Genomic DNA, 20284 nt, shown 5'->3' with positions numbered 1-20284 from the left:
ACACATTATATATTTAAAAAATATACAATATGTAAATGTCATTTTTACTGCTCCGCCTGTTTTCCCTCTTTTGGTTACTTTTTCTTACTTTGATCTATGAACCAAAAAGCGGATAAATGCTCTTATCAGTTTACTGTAAAATATATATATATATAAATATAAATTAGGTATATTTTTGCAGTATGGTCAATGGCCCATTTTGTTTCCTGAATCAGTTTCCATTACAAAAATATGTGACTGACATTTACCCGAAATTCGGCCATCCTGAAGAAAAATGTAATTCCTGAAAATATGGTTTGGTTGAACCAACTTTTCTCTCGACATGCACAAGTCTACTATTTACAATCAAGACAGTAAAGTATTCCTACTTCGGGGATTGCCTATTAAAGGAACACGATACACACCAAAGAACGTTAGCTTAATGAAGCAGTTTTGGTGTATAGATCATGCCCCTCACTGCTTAATTCTCACTAGGTGTAAGTCGGGGACAGGGCTGCCATCAGAAATTTTGGGGCCCCTGACAAAGCACAAGGTCTGGGCCCCCCACCCCCTCCCGGGCCCGCCCACACCCTACCTAGTCCGCTGACAATGATGCGGGACTGAATGTGGTGTGTATAGTGGAAGTGAATTAGATTGTGTGTAATGGATGTAGTGTTTGTGTGTATTAGATACTGTTTGTGCAGTGAATGCAGAGTGTGTTAGTGTAGCGGATGCAGTGTGTATAGTGAACGCAGAGTGTGTTTGAGTAGTGGATGTAGTGTGTGTACAGTGATGTAGTGTGTGTTTGTGTAGTGGATGTAGTGTTTGTATGTACTAGATGAAATGTGTTTAGTGGATGCAGTGTCTGTAGTTGATGTAGTGTGTGTATTAGACGCAGTGTCTGTGTATAGTGAATGCAGAGTGTTTCAATTTGTGGTGGATGTAGTGTGTGTACTGTGAATACAGGATGTTTGTGTAGTGGATGCTGTGTGTACAGTTAATGCAGAGTGTGTGTCAGTATAGTGAATCCAGAGTGTGTGCATAGTTTAGTGAATGCAGAGTGTGTGTTAGTGTGTAATGAATGCAGAGTGTGTGTTAGTGTGTAGTGAATGCAGAGTGTGTCAGTGTAATGAATGTAGTGTGTGTGTTAGTGCAGTGAATGCAGAGTGTTTGTAAATGTGTAGTGAATGCAGAGTGTGTGTTAATGTGTAGTGAATGCAGATGGTGTGTTAGTGTGTAGCGGATGCAGAGTGTGTGTTAGTGTAGTGAATGCAGAGTGTTAATGTGTAGTGAATGCAGAGAGTGTTTGAGTAGTGGATGTAGTGTGTGTACAGTGATGTAGTGTGTTTTTGTGTAGTGGATGTAGTGTTTGTATGTACTAGATGAAATGTGTTTAGTGGATGCAGTGTCTGTAGTGGATGTAGTGTGTGTATTAGACACAGTGTCTGTGTATAGTGAATGCAGAATGTTTCAATTTGTGGTGGATGTAGTGTGTGTACTGTGAATACAGGATGTTTGTGTAGTGGATGCTGTGTGTACAGTTAATGCAGAGTGTGTGTCAGTATAGTGAATCCAGAGTGTGTGCATAGTTTAGTGAATGCAGAGTGTGTGTTAGTGTGTAATGAATGCAGAGTGTGTGTTAGTGTGTAGTGAATGCAGAGTGTGTCAGTGTAATGAATGTAGTGTGTGTGTTAGTGCAGTGAATGCAGAGTGTTTGTAAATGTGTAGTGAATGCAGAGTGTGTGTTAATGTGTAGTGAATGCAGATGGTGTGTTAGTGTGTAGCGGATGCAGAGTGTGTGTTAGTGTAGTGAATGCAGAGTGTTAATGTGTAGTGAATGCAGAGAGTGTTTGAGTAGTGGATGTAGTGTGTGTACAGTGATGTAGTGTGTTTTTGTGTAGTGGATGTAGTGTTTGTATGTACTAGATGAAATGTGTTTAGTGGATGCAGTGTCTGTAGTGGATGTAGTGTGTGTATTAGACACAGTGTCTGTGTATAGTGAATGCAGAATGTTTCAATTTGTGGTGGATGTAGTGTGTGTACTGTGAATACAGGATGTTTGTGTAATGGATGCTGTGTGTACAGTTGATGCAGAGTGTATGTTAGTGTAGTGAATGCAGAGTGTGTGTCAGTATAGTGAATCCAGAGTGTGTGCATAGTTTAGTGAATGCAGAGTGTGTGTTAGTGTGTAATAAATGCAGAGTGTGTGTTAGGGTGTAGTGAATGCAGAGTGTGTCAGTGTAATGAATGTAGTGTGTGTGTAAATTTGTAGTGAATGCAGAGAGTGTGTTAATGTGTAGTGAATGCAGAGAGTGTGTTAGTGTAGTGAATGCAGAGAGTGTGTTAATGTGTAGTGAATGCAGATAATGTGTTAATGTGTAGTGAATGCAGAGAATGTGTTAATGTGTAGTGAATGCAGAGAGTGTGTTAGTGTGTAGCGGATGCAGAGTCTGTGTTAGTGTAGTGAATGCAGAGTGTTAATGTGTAGTGAATGCAGAGTGTGGTAATGTGTAGCGAATGCAGAGTGTGTGTCAGTATAGTGGATGCAGTGAGTGTGTTAGTGTGTAGTGTATGCAGAGTGCATGTTGTATTAGTGAATGCAGTGTGTGTATTGTATTAGTGTATGCACTGTGTGTGTTAGTGTATGCAGTGTGTGTTGTATTAGTGTATGCAGTGTGTGTGTGTTTGTGTATGCAGTGTGTGATGTATTAGTGTATGCAGTGTGTGTGTTAGTGTATGCAGTGTGTGTTGTATTAGTGTATGTAGTGTGTGTGTTTGTGTATGCAGTGTGTGTTGTATTAGTGTATGCAGTGTGTATTGTGTTAGTGTATGCAGTGTGTGTTGTGTTAGTGTATGCAGTGAGTGCTGTGTTAGTGTATGCAGTGTGTGTGTTGTGTCAGTGTATGCAGAGTGTGTGTTGTGTCAGTGTATGCAGTGTGTGTTGTGTTAGTGTATGCAGTGTGTGTGTGTTGTGTTAGTGTATGCGGTGTGTGTTGTGTCAGTGTATGCAGAGTGTGTGTTGTGTTAGTGTATGCAGTGTGTGTGTTGTGTCAGTGTATGCAGAGTGTGTGTTGTGTTAGTGTATGCAGTGTGTGTTGTGTTAGTGTATGCAGTGTGTGTTGTGTTAGTGTATGCAGTGTGTGTTGTGTTAGTGTATGCAGTGAGTGCTGTGTTAGTGTATGCAGTGTGTGTGTTGTGTCAGTGTATGCAGAGTGTGTGTGTTGTGTCAGTGTATGCAGTGTGTGTTGTGTTAGTGTATGCAGTGTGTGTGTGTTGTGTTAGTGTATGCGGTGTGTGTTGTGTCAGTGTATGCAGAGTGTGTGTTGTGTTAGTGTATGCAGTGTGTGTGTTGTGTCAGTGTATGCAGAGTGTGTGTTGTGTTAGTGTATGCAGTGTGTGTTGTGTCAGTGTATGCAGTGTGTGTTGTGTTAGTGTATGCAGAGTGTGTGTTGTGTTAGTGTATGCAGTGTGTGTTGTGTTGGTATATGCAGTGTGTGTGTTGTGTCAGTGTATGTAGTGTGTGTGTGTGTTGTGTCAGTGTATGTAGTGTCAGTGTATGTAGTGTGTGTGTGTGTGTGTTGTGTTAGTGTATGCAGTGTGTGTTGTGTTAGTGTATGCAGTGTGTGTTGTGTTAGTGTATGCAGTGAGTGCTGTGTTAGTGTATGCAGTGTGTGTGTTGTGTCAGTGTATGCAGTGTGTGTGTGTTGTGTCAGTGTATGCAGTGTGTGTTGTGTCAGTGTATGCAGAGTGTGTGTTGTGTTAGTGTATGTAGTGTGTGTGTGTGTGTGTTGTGTTAGTGTATATAGTGTGTGTGTGTAAATGTCCAATGAGGAGGGGGAGGGGGCATTTTAACATTATTTTAAAAAAAAAATGTAATTAATTAAATTGTTTCTCCCCCCTCCCTGCTTACCTGTGTCTAGGGAGGGGGGAGATTCCATCCCTGGTGGTCCGGTGGCATGGTGGGGCCCCCCGGCTTCCTGTTACCGCAGAGGGGGCCCAGGCAGCACACAGCCTCTCCTCTTCTCTCCTCCAATAACTCTCGCGAGACCCGCGGAGCGTTGCCATGGCAACCGGGTCTCGCGAGAGTTATTAGCAGGGAGGAGAAGAGGAGAGGCTGTGTGCTGCCTGGGCCCCCTCTGCGGTAACGGAAGCCGGGGGGCCCGCGGCTGCACACATAGATCGCGATATTCGCTATCTATGTGTGCAGGGAGGGAAAGTGGGGCCCAGGACTGCCAGAGCAGTCCGGGCCCCCCAGGGCCGCCGGGCCCGTGACAACTGTCACGGTTGTCACCCCCTGATGGCGGCCCTGGTCGGGGAGGAAAACTATGGGAGAGGGGGGAAGGAAAACTATGGGAGGTCAGGAAGGAAAACTGAGAAGGGGGAAGGAACACTATGGGGGGAGGAAAGCTATGGGAGTGGGAGAAGGAAAACTATGGGAGGGGGAAGGAACACTATGGTGGGAAGAACACTAAAAAGAGAGAGGATTGAGGAACACTAGGGGGGAGCTAAGGTACAGCGGAGGGAAGGGAAAATGAACACTGTGGTAGTGGGGGGAGCACTAAAAGAGAAGGGAGAGGAACACTAAGATGGGGGGTGGGAGGAACATTAATGGGAATGGGGGCACTAAGAGACAGGTAAGGGGGAGGGAAGAGGAACACTAATGGACAGAGGAGGGAGGGGAGATTAACACTAAGAGGCAGGGGAGGGAGGGGAGAGGAACACTAAGGTACATGGAGGGGAGAGGACCATTAAGGGACAGGGAGGGGAGAGGACCACTAATGGACATGGAGGGGAGGAGAGAGGAACACTAAGGGACATGGAGGGGAGAGTGGCCCAGCACACAGGGGGGCCTGAGTGGAGAGAAAGACACACAGATGGGCCTGGGGGTGAGAAAATCCACTGAGGGGCCTGTGAGTGGAAATGTAAAGGGGCTGGGGGTGAAAGAGACACAGAGGGGCTGGAGAAGAGGAAAAATAGACACAGAGGGGCTGGGGAGAGAAACACACAAAGGAGCTGGTAAGAGTAAAAGACACAAAGGATCTGGGAGAGAAGGAGACACAGAGGCTGGGGGGAGTAAGAAACACAAAGGTGGGTAGTAAGAGATACACAAGGGAGGTGTAAGACACGCAATTGGTTAAAATAGGGTACAAGACACTAAAGGGGGTAAGACCATTAAAAAAGGGGATAAGAAACAAAAGGCGGGTTAAGAGGGACACAGGTGAAGATGCTTTTGGGGGGGGGAGGGGCTCCAAAATCATCTTCGCCTGTGTACTCAAAACGCCTTGCACCGGCCCTGTATACAATGTCTTATCTCATTCTCTGTTAATAGCATGCTAGAGCCTATGGGAGCCTCCTGTGTATGATTAACCCCTTTTTCCCCCATGCGTTCATTTTACCATAATTTCACCCTTTCTGTTTAAGTGCACCCTTACATATTATATATACTTTTTTAAAAGGCAAAATATTGCTTGTTTGATATTCTATATGTGCACATATAATATTAAATTGAAAAAAAATATTTTTAAAAATTGAAAATTAGATTCACTAATGTAATATCAATAAATCTGGATTGTTAAAATGTCCAATATGACTACTAGGATTTAATTTTTTAGGATGTTATACAACAAATACTGTTAGGAGTGAATTATGGTTTTAAAGCTAAAAGTTTTCAAAATTCGGCATGTTGAGATTACAACTTTAATATTTACAGAATCCAAGACCGCTACACAAAAGCATATGTTTGTAGAAAGTACATCCCCCAAATGTTCCCAACTAAGACTTTTGATTTTGGCACTTTTCACTTAACCCTTTTATGATGAACATTGGTCAAAATTATTTTTTGTTTTGTTTTTTCAAGTGTTTTATTTTAAGAAAATTACCATGTATACCTTTTCCACTAATCAAACCCCTTATCCAACCCTTAATTCAAACATTAACCCTAACCATAATACTACCCATATCCAACCCCTAATCCTACCCATAATTCTGTCCCTAATCCAACCCATAATCCTACCCATAATCCAATTTCTAATCCCTAGTACCTCTGAGGTTACTGATATCAGCAGTGCTCTGTGAGAACTCTGTACTGTGTTATTGCAGCACAAGTGGAAGAGCTCCCTCTCATGCTGCCGCTCCTGAAACTGTGATCAGTGCTGGGTACTGTATTTCAATGTATTTAAAGGGATATGTGCTTACATACATAGTTCATATGTCAGCCTGGAGCCACTAGTAGCTCTAGCTGTCAGAAGGGACTTTCAGGTATCCAATGATGCCTGGGGATCCTTGTTATCAGCAGGGATTTGACCCTACCTTTACGTTTATTGGATCATGGTCTAAGCCATCAGCAAATGTTAATGTCCTGAACTGCATGACAGCTTAGACCATCATGTAGGCTTTAAGGGGTTAAAGTTAAATTAACAAAGCAGAAGATAAATACTTCTAAAGTAAACACAATATGATGTCAGATCTGAATGAAAATTATTTTTTTCATATAGGCTGTGTGAGCCACAGCGAGGGCTGAATAAACATAAGCAAAAGTGATTTACCTCCTAAATGGCAATGAAGTTGTAGGAGCTTGATCTATATACTAAAACTGCTTCATTAAGCTACAGTTGTTTTTGTGCTAAGAGTATCCCTATAAGGTCAAATGCTGATTTTTAGGAGTGCAGGGCAAATCTGTGCTGTGTAATTCTGTCTGTGTGAGCAGTAAAATGGGAATCTGACGAAACCTGACCATTTAACAAATCCAAAGGACATTTCTGATATCCTTATCTGGAAGTTAATGAGATAGGCAGTATTCAGCAAAATCAGAGAGGTGATACACTTAGTAATCAATAGAAGTAGGTCATGGTTTGTAGACATACACTAATGGATTTAAATGTAATGGTTCAGAAAATTGTGAGGAGTATCTTTATAATGCTGCTGCCCATCCCATGTGTTCCCTATCAAGGGTTAATAAGTATATAGGGATGTATATAAAAAATACCTCTTTCTGTCTCAATAGAGATATTTTTGCCAGAAGCTCAAGGAAGCAAGGCAAATGGTTAGAGTAGGACCCACCTAAGAGGTCTGCCTTGACGTGGCAGGTGGGCATACCCTCTCATGGCCATTGGAGGTAACTAAAAACCTCAATTTGTTTAAAAATACATAGGGATGTGGAAAGAGTGCAGGTAACTTTTTTCTTTGTTTTTTACTATATGTATTTTGGCTGATGTGTACTATGGTCGTTGCTGCCGCCCAGGAGTAAAGGGAGTTTGAGCGCAGGACTAGTTTCTTTGCATTTGTATTCACTTTTGTATCACATAGCTAGGTTGCAATGCTGCTGCCCACCCCATGTGTTCCCTATTAAGGGTTAATAAGCATGTAGGGATGTATATAAAAAAATACCCCTTTCTGTCTCAATAGAGATATTTTTGCCAGAAGCTCAAGGAAGCAAGGCAAATGGTTAGAGTAGGACCCACCTAAGAGGTCTGCCTTGACGTGGCAGGTGGGCATACCCTCTCATGGCCATTGGAGGTAACTAAAAACCTCCATTTGTTTAAAAATACATAGGGATGTGGAAAGAGCGCAGGTAACTTTTTTCTTTGGTTTTTACTATATGTATTTTGGCTGATGTGTACTATGGTCATTGCTGCCGCCCAGGAGTAATGGGAGTTTGAGCACAGGACTAGTTTCTTTGTATGTGTATCTATATAAGACTACCCTTTGTGGTTACTGGCTGATGGATTGACACAGTATCTCCAAAATGGCAGCATTTTGTCACTGTATTTATCTCTCATTTCATTGCTATTTATTTAGTTATTTATTTGTAACCGGGTGGTGGAGTCAATGGAAGGAGGAATTGTCAACCAATGCAAAGTTTAAAGGTTCCATGAGGACATATGTGGAACCCTTGACCAGATGTGTACCCTCAAGGAATTCCTGGGGTAAATGAAGGTCTATTGCCCATGAACATGATGATGGATAACTGCTTATAAACATACCTGCTTCAATTCCTCAATTTAACTTATACCGTTATAATTATAACTCAATGAAATGAAAGCACTCACAGGATGACTTCAGTAGGCATGCTGTGAAAATTTGTAAACCTGCTTTTGAATATTATAAAATAGCAAACCTGCTTACTTCAATTATATTATACATATTGTCTCGGGATATCTACATAGGGAAAAAACGGGCAGACAAAAAAAATCAAAATTTCCCTTTTATGGTAATTATTTTGTTACTTTTTTCTTTTACACAGTGTTTCTGTTATGTTTCTGGTTTACAACATTAACATTAATGTCAAACCACAAGGAGATAGTAAATATATATAAACTGTCAAAGGAAATGTAACAATTAGTTAATCATACTGTCTGTTCTGTCCCCAACCGCAGTATATTCCTTTTTACATCTTCTATTTTCCAGATGTACGTGATGTCACGTAGCTCAGAAAATAAACAAAAACTAGATTTGGGCATGGCTGGGATTGTGTATTTACTGTACAAGTGATAAGCAGGAATTGACTTAACTGTGTAGTCTAAGTTTGTTTGTGGCTGCTGTCATATTAGGATATTTTTAGCCATTTGAAAAATGACAGCATGATACAGTTCTAATTAAAATACAGATATTAGGATATCATGGAAACGGCAAAGATATAATTACCATAGCAAATACTAATTTTTCCTCTAAAAAAAAAAGCAATGTCAAAACCAGAAAAAATTGTGAAAACTGAAACCGCCACAGTATTATTTGCTTGGAGTAAATATATTGGAAAGCATTAAAGTAAAACAAGACTGATTTCAGAAGATAAAGTGACTCATGCTAGAAGTTTTGTGTTGCTAACATGCTCTAAACCAGGGGTTCCCAATTCATTTTTCCCGTGGAACCCTTTGACAAAGTATACCCACATCGTGGAACTCCGGAAAAAAGATTTGCGCCGTAGCACAAACCTTTTAATAAGTGGCGTTTTTATTATAATTTTCAAATATTTTGCTCATAAACTGTTTAGTCTTATGATACTCCTGAAGCATTGCTTAAAAAAGGCAATGTCTTTATCTTTGTACTCTGGGTGGTTTTGCTCAAAATTACTATGTAATTTAGCAGGTGCTAACGAACCGTTTGGCAATATTTTCTTGCAAAGTAAGCATTGTGCTTGAGGAATATTTTTATTTCTGACACTTGTCAATCCAAATTTTAAGTAACTATCATCATATTTTCTTTTCTTTGTTTGAGAACAAGATTGGGTAGCATTGTGTGCTTTTCATTTTTTTTTTTGACTTGTCACTTGTCTCTGCTATTTGAGAAACAGTAGATTCAACTATTTTGGACTTGTTTTCTTGATTTCTTGTTGTATCGTCTTTCTCAGTTTCTAAAATTGTCGAAACAATTCGGAGTAGTAATAATTTTTGTTTTAACCAGTTGTCCAAATTCATGGTTGTTGGTCGGTAAAAAAAACAAACACTTCTCTAACCTGAGAAAATACAGATCTCACTACCTGACTGCAATGGATGCTGTTTTTTATAATGCTCTTAGAACTTAATGTAAGAAGGATTTTGAATCGGTCTTGGAGCAAAAAGATTAGAACACTTTTAAACAGGTCTCACTACCTGACTGCAAAGGATATATATATATATAATTATATTTAAATACAATTATATGTAAATAAGTAAAAATAAATAATACACTATTTTAAAATTGCCAAAATCATGTGGATACTCTCATTTCACTCTTGCAATTATTTAGTAGTTAGAAGAAATTGCAGCTACTCCCATGAACACTATATGTCACTGTGCAAGCAAGCCTCACTTAAAAAAAAAAAAAAAAAAAAAAATATATATATATATATATATATATACACACAGGGCCGGTGCAAGAATTTTGGGGTACATTCCGCCTCTTTCCCCCCCCCCCCCCGAAAAAAAATAACAACATCTTTACCTATGTGCCTCTTAACCACACCCTTTCCTCGTCCATTAGTGGTCCCCTCCCTTCCCTGTCCCTTAGTGTTCTTCTAACCTCCCCCCTCTTTTCCCTGTCCTTTGGTGCTTCTCTCCCATCCTCTCCTTGTCCCTTGGTGCACCCCCCACCCCCTTAGTGGTCGCACTCCTCTTCCTTGTGTGCCTCCTACCTCTCTTGTAGCGTTACAGAGTGGAGGAGATCCCCTACAGGAGCTTCAATTTTCTGTGCCTGGCTGGACTGACAGGGAGTCCTCTCTCAGTGAGCACCTCCTTTCAGTCTGGCCGGGTACAGGAAACAGAAGCTCCTGTACAGCGCTCCACCACGCTACACTCAGTGGTGTATACACACTGACAGTCACACACAATCAATGACAAACACACAGACTCACTGATCTGACACACACTCATTTATTGACACACACACACACTGATTGACACTCATTGACAGACACACTGACTCAATGACAAATATACTCTCACTGATTTGACAGACACTAACAAACACACACTGACACACACATACACACACTCATACACTCACATGCAACACACATACACTCACATGCACACACATACACTCACATGCACACACACTCATACAATCACTCACAGACACACACACACACACACACAAATACACTCACATGCACACACACTCATACAATCACTTACAGACACACACACACTCACAGACACACATACAATCACATGCACACACACTCATACAATCATTCAGAAACACTCACTAATTATTTTTTTTACAGTCACTCACTCACAGACACACACTCACACATACACTCACTAATTATTTGTTTTAAAAATAAACATTTTCCACCCTGCCTCCCTACCTGGAGAGCTGGCGTGGAACAGTCCCTTGGGTCCAGCGGGGCTGCTGGGCGGTGTGCACCAGTGGTATGATCAGAGGTGGCGAGGGAGCTCTAATCTCCCGCTCTGCTCCCTCGCGGGCTGTTGTCACAACTAGTAATGTGGTCCAGCACGCAGAAACTATGTAAACATATACATAAGTAAGAAAAGGAAAATAACAGGATAGAGCGTAAACCGGACCTTAGAATGGCCGGACTAATACGCTAGAGACAGAGAATGGTCAAAGGGAAAGCCGAGGTCAAGGAAGCCAGAAAATACTCAATACCGATAAAACAAGCCAAGTCAGGGAAACCAGAGATCAGAATAACCAGGGAAACGCCAAGGATCAGGATACCAGGAAATCAGAAACACGGAAATAGCACTCTCGGGAAACCAGGAAACTGAAACCACGACAGGGCAAAGTTCTGGGAAAAGCTAGGGGTTTAAATACCCCTCTCTAGGTTATGATTGGTCAGAGGGCGACCTCTGACCCCAAAACGTGCGTGTGCGTTGACGTCGTGACGTCACGCACACGTTGGTATAAATCTCGGGGGCGGGGCTATCCATAGACGTGACCACGTGGTTGGCGCCATATTGGATTCGGGCGTGATGCCCGGAAGAACTGAGTGTGCGGTTCCCGGCTCGCCGACGAGCAGGTAAGCTCGTGTAGTCGGTACGGTCGTGCCGGTCGGGCACGGCCGTGAGGCTCGGCGGGCCGGTGACCGCAACAGTACCCCCCACTCGAAGACCGCGCACCGGGCGGGAAGGACCCGGCTTAAGAGGAAAGCGGTTGTGAAATGACCGGATAAGACGGGGCGCATGGACCCGGTCAGCAGGAACCCAACAACGTTCCTCGGGACCATAACCCTTACAGTCAACGAGATAGGACAAGACACCTCTGGATAACTTGGAGTCCATGATAGAATGGACTTCATATTCTTCTTGATCACCCACTACCAAGGGCGGAGGAGGAGTGGATAACTTGGTGTAGCGATTGCAAGTAAGGGGCTTGAGCAGAGACACATGGAAAGTATTCGCAATTCTCATATGAGCCAGAAGTGCCAAAGAATAGGTCACTGGATTAATACGTTGGGTAACTCGAAAGGGACCTATGTACCGAGGGGCAAATTTCATGGACGGGACCTTAAGCTTGATATGTTTTGTGGAAAGCCACACCCTGTCACCTGGAAGATAGACAGGATTAGCGCCCCGTTTTTTGTCAGCTTGGACCTTTGCTCGTAATGAGTCTTTTTGCAGAGCTGAATGGACGGAATCCCAGGTATCATGAATTGATTCTAAACGGGTGTTCAAAGCAGGAATTTCCGTGTCTGAGAATTCAGAAGGAAAAACAGCGGGGTGATAACCCTGATTTACAAAGAATGGACTATGATTAGAAGATTCATGAGTGGCGTTGTTCCTGGCGAATTCAGCCATGGGTAAGAGCTCATACCAGTTAGACTGATTGGCATTTATAAAGCAACGTAAATAGGCTTCTAAAGACTGATTCGCCCTCTCTGCTGCTCCATTTGTTTGAGGGTGATACGCTGATGAAAAGGAGAGTTCGATGCCCAATTGTTTACAAAAGGAACGCCAGAACCTAGAAACAAACTGGGTGCCTCTGTCAGATACTATGCTTTTGGGTACACCGTGCAACCGAAAGATCTCTCTCAAGAATATTTGAACTAGATCCTGAGCAGATGGTAATTTTTTAAGTGGGACAAAATGTGCCATCTTTGTGAATCTATTGATAACCATAAGGACTGTATTAAACCAGTTTGAACTGGGTAGATCCACAATGAAATCCATGGCTAAGTGGGTCCATGGAGCACTAGGTATGGGCAGTGGTTGTAACAGTCCAGGAGGCAATCTAGGAGGAACTTTAGAAATGGCACATATTTGACATGCCCCAACGTAATCTTTGATATCGTTTCTAAGAGCAGGCCACCAAAACCTCCTGGAGATGGCAGAGAGAGTTTTATGGACTCCAGGATGGCCCGCTGTGAGGTTGTCATGGAACATATCTAGTACCTTCTTTCGGAACTGAGGTGACACATACAGTTTGTCCAGAGGTTTTCCCACAGGTGCCTGAGTTTGGTCTGCTATTATGGCACAGAAGAGTGGAGAAGACACTTCGGAAACTGTAGTGGCAATGAGGCATTCAGGAGGTATAATAGGATATACCTCCTGTTACGGAACTTCCTCTGTCTCAAACTGCCTAGAAAGTGCATCTGCCTTGGTGTTTTTAGTACCAGGCCTATAAGTAATTACGAAATTGAATCGGGAGAGGAACAATGACCATCTAGCCTGACGAGAGGACAATCTCTTAGCGTCCCCAATATAAGCCAAATTCTTATGATCAGTAAAGATCAGAAGTGGCTCTTTGGAACCTTCCAAGAGATGCCTCCATTCTTTAAGGGCAAGTACAATGGCCAAAAGTTCCCTATTCCCTATGTCATAATTCTTCTCGGCAGGTGTGAGTTTGCGAGAGTAAAATCCACAGGGATGTAAAGGCGTATCAGGACTTTCTCTCTGAGACAGAATGGCTCCAACTCCTGTCTCTGACGCATCTACCTCTAGGATAAATGGTTTGGTTGGATCAGGATGGGTCAGGACAGGTGCTGAGGAAAATAAAGATTTTAACCGTTCAAATGCCTCTCTTGCTTCTTTGAGCCAAGATATACAATTTGCTCCTTTTTTGGTTAAATTGGTTATAGGGGAAATCACAGAGGAAAATCCCTTTATGAATTTGCGGTAGTAATTCGCAAAACCTATAAAGCGTTGAGTAGCTTTAAGGCCCTTGGGCAATGGCCACTGTAAGACTGCCTCCAGTTTGCGGGGATCCATCTGGAAACCAGACGGAGATATAACGTATCCAAGGAATTGTATCTCCGTTTGGTCAAACTGGCATTTCTCCAGTTTACAGTAAAGACCGTTCTGTAACAGGGTTTTCAGTACAATTCTCACATGTTCGTGATGTGTCTCTAGGTCTGGGGAATAGATGAGAATGTCGTCCAGATACACTAGAACGAACATGTGAAGGTACTCTCTTAGGACATCGTTAATAAAATCCTGGAATACCGCTGGAGCGTTACATAATCCAAACGGCATAACCAGGTATTCGTAATGTCCCATTCTGGTGTTAAATGCGGTCATCCATTCGTGACCGTCCTTAATCCTGACTAGATTGTATGCACTTCGGAGATCGAGCTTAGTAAAGACTCGAGCTCCCGTCAATCTGTCAAACAGCTCTGATATAAGGGGAATAGGGTAGGCATTTTTTATGGTAATCGTATTCAACCCCCTATAATCGATACAGGGGCGTAGGTCTCCTTCTTTTTTAGAGACAAAGAAGAACCCAGCCCCGGCTGGTGAGGAGGATCTACGGATATGACCCTTTCTGAGAGCATCCTTTATATATTCTTCTAAACAAAGATTTTCCTGGGGGGACAAGGCATAAACTCCTCCCTTGGGAGGCATAGTCCCTGGTAATAGATTTATAGTACAGTCATAAGGTCTATGAGGAGGTAACCCTTCTGACTGGACCTTGTTAAATACCTCTTTTAAATCCATATACTGCGGCGGTATTTGTGTGGTCAAGGGAGGTGCAATAGGAACATTAATGGTACCAATAGGTTGTGGGATTTGCTTAAAGCAAACACCTTTGCATCTCTCACCCCAACTCACAATCTCTCCTTCAATCCAATCCAAACGTGGATTGTGTTTCAGGAACCAAGGGAAACCGAGTATTATCGGACATGTAGGTGAAGATATGATTTGAAAGGTCATTTCTTCAGAATGGAGAATACCCACTGAGACAGTGATTGGCAGAGTTTCGTGTGTGATGAAAGGCTGGGTAAGAGGCCTTCCATCAATGGCCTTGACTGCTATAGGTTTCTCTTTTTGTCTTAAGGGCAGGAGATGTTTTGCAGAGAACTCTTTGTCTAGGAAATTCTCCGCTGCCCCAGAGTCAATAATAGCCTCACACTGAACAGTAGTCTTCTTAAAAGACAAGGTAACTTTGACAAGGAAACGGTTCTTAGTCAATTTCAGGGGACATATACATCACACCTAAGGTCGGTCCCCGTACGTGCCTTAGGTGTGCAAGTTTTCCGGCCGAACCGGGCATGACGATCTTAAATGTCCCTTCTTGCCACAATACATACATAGCCCCTCGTTACGTCTGTGTTGTCTCTCTGCCTCAGTGAGTTTAGCGCTACCCAATTGCATGGGTTCAGGTTCTGGAAGAGGCGCTTGGCTACTCACCACTGGGTTAGAGAAACGAGGAGCTATGGACAAATTAGAACGTCTGTTACGTTGTTTGTTTTTCTCTCTCTCTCTGAGCCGGTTATCAATGTCTATCATGTAGGCAATAAACTCATTAAGATTAACCGGAAGGTCTCTAGCTGCGGTCTCATCTTGTATACTCTCAGCTAGACCTTCAGAGAAAGCAGCCACCAGACCACTATTGGTCCAATCGACCTCAGACGCCAATGTCCTGAACTCTATGGCATAATCGGCTACAGAACGACTGTCTTGCTTTATTCTCATAAGGGCTTTGGCAGCGTTCTTCTCCCTGCCTTTAGGTTCAAACGTAGCCTTAAAAGCTGTGAGAAAGGCACTGTAATCACGGGCTACTGAGTCACCACTTTCCCATAAGTTAGCCCAGGTCAAGGCTTTTCCAGTTAATTGGTTCATCAGATAGCCTATTTTTGATCTATCTGTTGGGAATGAACCTGGGGAGGCCTCAAAGTGGTATTCAATTTGGTTTAAAAAACCTCTGAATTCCTTAGAATCACCTCCATAACGAGGGGGAGGTAACAGGGTTATGGACGGTGGTTTATGTGGTACGGGAACCACTACAGGTGGCGGAACCACAGGTGGTACAGGAGGGACCTCTAAATAGGCAGTCCTCTGGAGCAAGGTCTGAAATGCCTGGGCAAATTGGTCCAACCTGTGGTCCATATCCTCCACCCTATTTTCACAGGCGATCATATGTTTGCATAGTTCTGCAGGATCCATGGCCCTGTCGTAATGTCACGACTAGTAATGTGGTCCAGCACGCAGAAACTATGTAAACATATACATAAGTAAGAAAAGGAAAATAACAGGATAGAGCGTAAACCGGACCTTAGAATGGCCGGACTAATACGCTAGAGACAGAGAATGGTCAAAGGGAAAGCCGAGGTCAAGGAAGCCAGAAAATACTCAATACCGATAAAACAAGCCAAGTCAGGGAAACCAGAGATCAGAATAACCAGGGAAACGCCAAGGATCAGGATACCAGGAAATCAGAAACACGGAAATAGCACTCTCGGGAAACCAGGAAACTGAAACCACGACAGGGCAAAGTTCTGGGAAAAGCTAGGGGTTTAAATACCCCTCTCTAGGCTATGATTGGTCAGAGGGCGACCTCAGACCCCAAAACGTGCGTGTGCGTTGACGTCGTGACGTCACGCACACGTTGGTATAACTCTCGGGGGCGGGGCTATCCATAGACGCGACCACGTGGTCGGCGCCATATTGGATTCGGGCGTGATGCCCGGAAGAACTGAGTGTGCGGTTCCCGGCTCGCCGACGAGCAGGTAAGCTTGTGTAGTCGGTACGGTCGTGCCGGTCGGGCACGGCCGTGAGGCTCGGCGGGCCGGTGACCGCAACAGCTGTCTACTGATGTCGGGAACCGGTATATGACGTCATGATGCTCCCAGCATCAGCATACGGCGAGTGAGGGAGCAGAGCGGGGAGATTAGAGCTCCCTCACCGCCTCTGATCATACCACTGCCACACGCCGCGCCGGGGATCCAGAAGGTGGCCTGGCAGGAGGGAGAGTTTCCCTCCTGCCGGTCACTGAAATCTTGCGCCCCCAAAGGCGGTGCGCCCTAAGGCGGTCGCCTGTGCCGCCTTATGGACGCGCCGGCCCTGTATACACACAAACATATTCAGAGGTGGCAAGTGCCATTTCTATAGTTTACAAATCAGAGTGCAAACGGTACTATGGGGCTTAATCATAGAGCACCAGCTAAAATCAGCTAACATCTCTGCTGTTGCAACAGGAAAAACCTTTGGCACTTCAAAAAGACAAATTCTGCCTCTGTTTTGATTTTTTATTCAATTGTAGTCAATGTTTGTTTCCTTTGCACCAGTGTAACCCATTTGTATGGGTTTGTTTTTCACTATAACAACTGGGATCACACTGTGCACAAAAACACCGCCAGCTATGTTGTAGCTGGGGTTCCCCCTTCGCCTTACCATACACACAAACTCCCTAATACATAAACATGCTCACTGCCTAATACATACACAACAAAAACCTCTTGAAACATGCACAAACTCACACACAGGCTGCTTAATATGTACATACACACTGCTTAATCCACACACAAACTGCATAATGCAGACACACACAAACAAACTACAGACTGCTTAATCCACCCATACACTTACACACTGACCCACTGATCTATCTCACCAGCAAGAAAGAAGCTTTTTAAGATATGGGAATTTACGCTCATGCTATACAAGTGCAACCTTGGTAAGGCATAGTATCTGTAAGGTATATATATGCTGAACAAAATTATAAACGCAACACTTTTGTTTTTGCCCCCATTTTTCACAAGCTGAACTCAAAGATCCAAGACTTTTTCTATGTACAAAAAAGGCCTATTTCTCTCAAATATCGTTCACAAATCTGTCTAAATCTGTGTTAGTGAGCACTTCTCCTTAGCCGAGATAATCCATCCACCTCACAGGTGTGCATGCTAGGAGAAGGAAGTTTCTAGCTGCAGTGATGTTTGCAAATTGTTGCAGTTGTAAGCGACTGAGTGCAACAACACAGTGACGGGAGATCTGACGGGAGTGTAATATAAACCAATCATGGAGCATATGCAATTGTGGTGCATTGAATTTCTCTTTAAACTGTACAGTGCCGTCATCGTCAGCAGTGTTTACAGTTAATAAGTAGCGTGGTACTGAACTGGTTACGTATTAAATCTGACATTTGCAAAGATAAATTAAGCTCCTTTTGCTTTCACTGAATGTAGAAATATGTGAGTTAACTGTTTCAGTACTGGATTAGATAAGGAAGGGAAGTCTTATAGAATTCCAAAACTAAGCCGCCAACGGTTAGAAAAATAAAAGCAATTTTTGATTCATCCATTTATAACCTTAGGTCATTGCTTCTGGATAGAAACAGGTTAGGTTTTTATTTCCAGATGATTCAAATCTTGCACATTCCTTCTGAAGTCAATTTTCAAATGTACATCAAATTAATTTTCCGCTGTAAAATCGTGCAATGACATGGTGGAATGAGTAGACGACATTCAGATTCATCAGAGTAACAAATTATTATCACTAGTCTCTATCACATTTTATATGAATCCTCATTTACTGAACCAGAAAACAGAGGAAATCAATATCTGATGTTCCACAGGAGCAAAGAGGCTGAATAAAAGCTTTAAAATTTCACGTCTCAGAAGGTAACGCAAATGAATGCTTTAACAGGATATATAGTACAGGAAACATTGCTTTCAATAAGTGAATATATTTTACAATCTAAATTCATCTACTACAGAACAATAAGGAGAGGATTATGACAACAGTATTTCGAGAAACTCAAAGAACTATTAGAAAAATAGGCCTTTAAAAACTATCAAAATGCTAATTTTACTTACTTGTGGTCCTGGCTGACCCTGTAGAATGAGAAACATAAATAATTAGAATCTGTTGGATAAAGATTTAGCTTGCATTTAAAGGAACAAAGACAAACTGTATGTATAGAAATTAATAAATGTTATTTTTTTTCTTTTTCCAACCCACACATTCGCTCAACAGATGTTGAAAGAAATGTTTGGCACACATTTTTGCCATATGTTCTACCACATGGCAATAATTAGCCATCAGATAAAAGCTACTGGCACATGGTTTCCATGGCTAATCCCTTCCCCTTAACCTACATAAAATATATACATTTAAGTAAAAGTGCTACGATCTGCAGCAACCCCGATAAAAATCAGACATGAGTTGCGAGTATTCCCATATTATTCACGATTTGCGTGGATGAACTTGACTGTAACATAAAGAATGGTGAGCAATAGTAAAGGCCTATAACATACTACATTTTCATATTTCTTTCATATATACGTAGTACAACTACTACATGAATCTATGGGAAATATGTGGAGAATACTGCATGCAACACTTTGACATACAGCTTCTATATAAGTGAAATAATTAAGCTATATTTATTTAAATACTTAACTAAATGTATTATTTTTATTTTTATTTGATACACCATTCAGTAAGTTTGCTATTGAAGTAGTACTTTAAGCCAGATATTATCATTACCATTAGTATATGTGTATTTATATCAGTATCTGACATATGGTAAATTGCCCTTGGTAAATTCAATGAGGGGATTGTAAAAAACAACCAGCAAAATTATCAACTTTCAGGAAACTGAAAGCTGACATAACTCTAACTTGGTAAGGTAAGTCGTATATTTTGTTAATTCCACAAAAAAAAAAAATCTGTAATTCTGATAACTGTGAAGAGCACTCTTTAATGCGATCTCACAACATACTTGGGAATATTCACTTTGCACAGACAGTCATTGATCTACTGGTGCTGACAGGTTGGACACAGATACAGATACAAAGGACAAACACATTTTTTTCAGCCAGCAATTGCATCACATCATAGGATTGTAGAAGTACTAAAAGTGGGGGAAAAAAAGTCTAAACATTTTTTTTATTTATCCCATCAGACTTTAAATTCAGTCCCTATTAGATAAAAAAAAGACTATACTGTATAATTACTAAAATATAAAATAAATTTTTTACGGAAGGGCAATGAATTGAACTGTACTGGATTATATACTGTTTTATTTCATATTGTCATCCTAACCATCTGTTACAAATAGGGGGATTAAAATAACCTCAATTTCTCAAATAACAGGATTTTCAGAACAGTTCCCAGGTTAAATGACATAATGCTCTACAGCCCTGGGGTGCAGGGGTGCAGTAACTACACACAGACAATGTAAAATTGAAAAGGGGCCCCTTTGAGGACTAGGTCTGCACTAAAAATAGACGTTCACGTATAGAGTATTTATTTTTTTCCAAAGTATATAAATAGTTACATAGTTACATATAAATATTCTATTGAAATAAAAAATACCAGTGAACCATGCTCTTGTTCTCTCTCGCCTGGACTGCTGCAATACTCTTCTCAGTGGTCTTAAATGTTCACAGATTGCAATCTATAATGAATGCGGCAGCGAGGCTCATCTTCCTGTCCGCCCGCACCTCTCACGTCTCCCCGCTCTGTCAGTCCCTGCATTGTCTTCCAGTTAGATATAGGGCTCAATTTAAAATTCTGGTGCTTGCTTACAAGTGCCTACATAATGCTGCTCCAACCTACCTATCCTCCCTAATACACAAGTATGTCCCGTCGAGGCCCCTTCGCTCTGCCAAATACCTACGTATATCGTCTGTCCGTACTCCCACCTC

At 42.1% G+C, this 20284-nt stretch overlaps 1 protein-coding gene across 1 annotated transcript in view; it reads right to left on the bottom strand.

Annotated features, from left to right (window-relative positions):
• Nucleotides 1–18460, bottom strand: part of LOC134614487 (collagen alpha-1(XXV) chain-like) — a 167007-nt gene extending 148547 nt beyond the window's left edge. Inside the window, exon 1 of the mRNA XM_063458370.1 lies at nt 18449–18460. The gene's annotated coding sequence lies outside the window, so the exon portion shown is untranslated. The remainder of the gene's footprint in view (nt 1–18448) is intronic.
• Between the last annotated feature and the right edge of the window lie 1824 nt (nt 18461–20284).

The sequence above is a fragment of the Pelobates fuscus genome, chromosome 6 (assembly GCF_036172605.1).
Source record: "Pelobates fuscus isolate aPelFus1 chromosome 6, aPelFus1.pri, whole genome shotgun sequence".
In the NCBI taxonomy this organism is placed as follows: domain Eukaryota; kingdom Metazoa; phylum Chordata; class Amphibia; order Anura; family Pelobatidae; genus Pelobates; species Pelobates fuscus.
This window is presented reverse-complemented; position numbering and strand designations above follow the sequence as displayed.